The sequence below is a fragment of the Lactuca virosa genome, chromosome 6 (genome assembly GCF_052849685.1).
Source record: "Lactuca virosa cultivar CGN04683 chromosome 6, Lactuca_virosa_CGN04683_v6, whole genome shotgun sequence".
Classification (NCBI taxonomy): domain Eukaryota; kingdom Viridiplantae; phylum Streptophyta; class Magnoliopsida; order Asterales; family Asteraceae; genus Lactuca; species Lactuca virosa.
Genome location: NC_136431.1, coordinates 42,394,001 through 42,399,826, shown reverse-complemented (window position 1 = coordinate 42,399,826; position 5,826 = coordinate 42,394,001).

The window sequence follows — 5,826 nt, the reverse complement described above, 5'->3', positions numbered from 1 at the left end:
TATGAATTGGTTTTGTGATAAACCATGTTATGAGATTCTAGGTACACGGCTATAGTTATGTCTAGATAAATAACCAAAGAGTTAGAGTTAGTAAGTGGACAAACCAAGAGGGTTTGGGTCAAGTATGTCAAGAAGAAAGAATGAATGGTCATTTTGTAAAATGACATAAGAACTGTCTCTCTAAGTGGATAGATACTATGAGTATAAAGATAATGATATTAGGGTTGTCATGATAGAAAGATGGGGTAAAGATGATGTGTCCTAGTAAGTGGACCATAGTTAGGGCATGTGTCCTAAAGAGATAGAGATATAGATGTGGAGATAGCGGTATAAATAGGGTAAAAGGAAGAGAAGAAAGTATAGAAGAGTGGATGAAGTATAGAAGGAAAGGGATATGCTAAGTAGAGAGAGTAAGAGAAAGAGAAGAAAGAATAGAAGAGTGGATGAAGTATAGAAGGAAAGGGATATGCTAAGTAGAGAGACTAAGAGAGTTGGCATGCACAGAGGAAGAGAAGGAAAGAATGAAGACGGGAAATAGAAATCGAATCTATGTATGGAAGACAAGAGAGAAAAAAATAGATAGGGAGATAATGAGAAAACGGGTCAAGAGTTCTACGGAAGTAAGATATCGTACACTTGGTGTAAGTGGAAAAATGTTATAATGTGTCCATAAGAGAAAGTTTAAAAAAGTGAAAAGAGAAAGACATAGAGATGTGACTCCTAGAGTGAGAAACGTTGGACCCGTGAGATGATGTAGATATGTGTAAGTTTTGTAATAGTTCATTTGTGAGGAACTCTTAGAAAAAAAAGATTGAACCTTATGTGCAATACAAAATAGTTAAAGAAAGATTGTGAAGTTCCATAGAGTGTTGAGAAGTTAGTGCACTAATGATAAGAGTCTTAGGCTGAGTATAGAGCCCCAATAGAGAATGAGACGACCAAGTATCATATATAAATGTGAAGATAGAAATATTAGGAGTGTGTGCTTTCCTGATGTGAAAGATAGATATGTATATTAAAATGCATCTTTTGATGTATCAATTATAGATTTTTTATGAGTAGAAATGTGAAAGTGATAAAAGTTGGCTTATGAGCAGCTATATAAATCCCTAATATTTTCATGTAGAGAAATCGGGTTGTGAGAAAATAGATAGAAAACTTGTGAATCAGGGAATAGAATGGTAATCTTGAAACTATAAAAGTATAGTGTGTATGTAGTGTTATCGGTGCTACAAACACATGGTACTTATTGTGATTCAGTGGAATCATAAAGTTACCTGAGGATCAAGAGGGTTGAGATGAGAAGTGCTAGCATGGTATTTGGAGAGAGATTTCCATGTTTGGATTGAGACTTTGGGTCTCGTGAATAGTACAAGAATAGATATGAAGGTTCGATGTACGAACACTAAGAGGTTATTGAGAAAAAGGGTAATGGTTAGATGCGAGAACTTAGAATGAATGTGAAGTGATTAGATATAATACTTCACGAAGAATTTATAAGAGAGTTAAAAAAGTGGTGGTGTGGTCACCTATGGAGTTAGAATAGCGCAGTGGAAGCGCCATAGGTTTGTAACCTGCTTGAGAATAGACGGTTAAGAATTGTGTGTGTTTATAACCATACTTGTGATAAAAACAATGAAAATGATAAGTGTATGCTTAGTGTTGTGTAAAGAGGGACAAAATATGAAAGATAGTGTTATTGTGATAATTGGGAAATTCCCATCACCAATTGTCACTAGAGATTAGCATCAACCAATGATGATAATAAAACTTTTCATATTAAAGGAAAAATATGATCAGTTAAATGATAATAATAGGGTAAAAAATGAGTGTAAAAAAAGTTATATCACTTTTTATGATGGTTAGTGTATTTGGAAAGTACACAACAAAGTGATCCCAAGGATATAAGCGTTGCAAAAATCTGACTCCGATTGGAGGAGTTATGATTTTATAAAAGTTAAAAAAAACAACCACGTTAATAATGCTATTAACGTCAAAATGGCACAAAGAAATCGGTTGAGTTTTGGCTAACGTCACAAAAAGAAAAATCGTAGTAACCCAAGAGATACAAACTTTGAAAGGAAAAAGGCCAAAAACGAAGTTCGTAGGAAGGAAATACGATTTTTAGAAAAATATAAAATACAGGTTAAAAATGAAAGTTAAAATTTGGAAACCCAACCTAAAGGAAAGTTGTAGTACTAGTAGAGAGCTACACAAATATATAAAGAGGGTAAGAAACAAGATTCATATAATGAAGATATGGATTTTTATAAAAGATTTAGAGGTGCATGCCAAGAGCGCGCCATGCTCGTCGCGCCCGCCTGACACCGAGATTCGTCAAGATTAGGTAGACGTGGACCATAAGAAGTGTGACACATGGCAAACTCTGGATGGAGCCATGAAGCGAGTGCACGTCGCACATGAAGTGCACCGCACACACAACCACTATAAATAGAGGTGCTCACTTTCTGATTTTCTCATCCCAAACACTCTATCTGAGTTCACGGACCCAATTTCATTATTTTAAATGTTTTACCAGGGGGAATGCATGTTTATCAAATTGAATTCAAAAGAGTTATATAGGTTTTCGTTTACCTCAAAGGAGTTTATTACACTTTTACCTCAAAACTTGTGAAATCGCCAACATCAAGTTGACGTTTTCAAAACTCGCATGTGTTCCTAGGATGGAGTAAAGATCAAGACAAGAAGGGATTATTAGATTGAAGACATATAGGTTTTCGTTTAATTAGGTAGTTATGATTGGCGCTCTGTAATTTAGGAAATCTATGTACTGTCACCACACGACATTTCCACCATCAGCTGGGTAGAGGTGTGACATAATGGTATAATATATAGTTGCTAAAGTAAATTAGTATTTCTTTAGGAATTACGACTATAGCTTAGGGTATATACTCCAATTAAGTTTGTCGTGAAACCTATAAATAAAAGTATTACCATTAATTATCATACGGATAGACTACATAAGATAATGGTGCCTAGGCTGGAACTGTCATCTTGGGTTGCCGGATTTCAGAACAGCTACATGCCAAAATGGTCTTGCCCTCAGACTATTCCTACCAGGCCGATCCTTACTTGATAGTCTAGAAGTAAAAATTATAATAACCGCTAATCTTGAATAAAAGTATACAAGTAAGATAACACAATATAGAAATTATCTATGATGGTTCAGTATGTAAATATTGAGTTACTCCTAAACATAGTCTGATCAACTATGTTTAGTCATGACTGAACCATTAAATCGACAGAATTAAGGATAGATAAACGATAAAATGGAAACCATATATATATATATATATATATATATATATATATATATATATATATATATATATATCCAAAAGCATACATAAAGTGTATCAAATACATCCCAAAAAATAAACAAAGATAATTATCAAAATACAAGGCGTCAACCCAAAAACATCAACCTACTCATCGTTGCTCTCATACTCAGCCTCCTCTTCCTTCGTGCCCTCATCACCATCATCATCATCATCATCATCATCATCATCATTATCCCCGTGATGTGTGCCTGAAGAACTAGCATCATCATGACCTAGCTGAGCAGGTGGTGGAATAGCAGGACCCGACTGAGGGAAATGTGGATGGTCCATCCCCATATGTCGCATCACCCCAACGATCGAAGCCATGATCCAGTGACGCTCCTCCCATGCAACAAACAGACACTGCATCACGTAACGTAGAGTCGGCTCCGGCTGTTCAGGCTCCATGTGCCTAGGTCTCTGATGTCTCATGAAGACAAGGTTAGGGATGTCCTCTGGGTCCACCTATCGAAGCTACTCCAAGATATCGTCATCCGGAATCCTCCACTGTCGCCAATCCCGAACCAACACCCGCATCTTTCCAAGAGCGGCAGTACACATCTCTCGGATAGGCATACAAACCATACAACTAGTGTCAACCTCATAAAATAGGGTCAACCTAGTAACCTAGTGACCCCCGCAAATCTTGCTCAAAGGCATGGAACCTAAAGTCATAGCTGATAAATAGAGAGCTAGGCTAAATGGAAGATAAAGGCAAACCTCGGTCTGAGTGAGGCACCACATATAGAAGAGGTCTCCAGAAGGAACTTTGTCACACTCCTCGCGGTGACAAATAGTAGAAGCGACTAATCGGTGGATCAGCCGATAGATAGGAGATTGGAAGGCGCTCTCCTTGGCCGTCCTAGAAACATAAGTCCCCATAGCGTGACCCCAGACCTGCATGTAGATGTACTTCTATGGTGGCTTAGTAATACAAATGTCAAGATAAGCATAAAAATGAGGACTCAGAGTCTCCTCAACTATATAAATCCCTAGACGCCTCCCCAGCTCGATCCGACTTTAGGAGCAAGATACGCCTCCCAAGAAAAAAGTAAAGACTGGTCGATCACCCCATCCCGCTGATGTCTTGTCGACCACATCCTAAATCCCAACAAAGCTCCTTGTAGCCCACCTCCCGAATCCCAACAACCTGCTGTCATCCGTGGCAGACAAGAAGATCAAGACCGCTATCATCCCACAATACAATGGTAAGGAATGCCCCCAATTGAGCCGTCAACCCAGACTCGTCCGCCACTCTCCACGAAAGAGCCTGGGGAATACTAATCTTCATGGACAGAAGAGCAGTCAGGTGAGAAACAAAAGAACTCAGATCACAAAGATCATCAGGGAACTCTAGGAAAGGATGTGAAGGCCAGTTAGGAGGTAACTGACCCACAACTTGTCGACCTCGTATCGCCATATCTGTAGAAAAGCAGACAAAAGATAGTTAGGAATAAGTTATAAAAGATAAATTCTTCTTAAGGTGTTGAAATGGGCCAGGCGCGCCAGATGCGCGTTGCTGTAAGTCCCAAATTTTGCTTGATGTATCAATCAGATTCACTTGATGGTGCAGAATCCCAATCAAGTGGATGATGCAAGATCAAATGGAGAAGAAGGATAAGAATAAGAAGATGAATCTATGATGTATTGATGATAAGATTGACGCTCCAACTCAAGATTCACACACACACTCACTCTTCTTCTCTCTAACTTTCTCTCTCTACAATATGATTATGAATGAATTCTCCCTTGATTTACACATACTTAGCCCCCTTTTTTTACTTATGACTCTACTGACACTATATATATAGGGAACAGTGGCTGCAAACACGTTTACAGCCGCAAACACACCCAACCGCAAACACCACATGAACCGTAAACCTAAGGATATTTGTGGTTCTAGACCAAAAATTATTAAAGCCTAGAAAAGTAAAGTATAAACCATATTTTTAGACCCAACAATCTCCCCCTTGGTTTATAGCTTTCTTTTCTTTTGACCGAACAAACTCCCCCTAAAAATGTAGTTGGCTTTTCTTGTCAATCTTCATTTGGAGCTTGGCTTCAGCCTTAATCTTCAATTTCTTCACAACTTCAAGATGAACAACTGAATCTTCTAGCTGAATGACTTCATCTTGAACGAATGGGCATTTCTTCAGAATTTGGCTTTGAAAGAACGTTGGGTGAGGAGGCTTCATGTAGAGATTCTTGAAAAATGGCGCTTTCAGCTTGAGAATCTTCAGAGAGAATATTAGAGAACGAATCTTCTGGATCACTTCAGCAGGTACATAGATAGCAGCAAATTGATTGAGGAGGCTTCAATGCAATCTGTCACATAATCTTCAAGTGCAGCTTCACCTTACTTCTGGGGTTGAATGAATAATCTTCATTTCTTGTTCCTTCAAATGAGAATTCTTCGACAATCATGGATGAAGCTTTGGCTCAGAAAATATCGATACAGTCTCCATGAGTCTCATCTATATCTGAA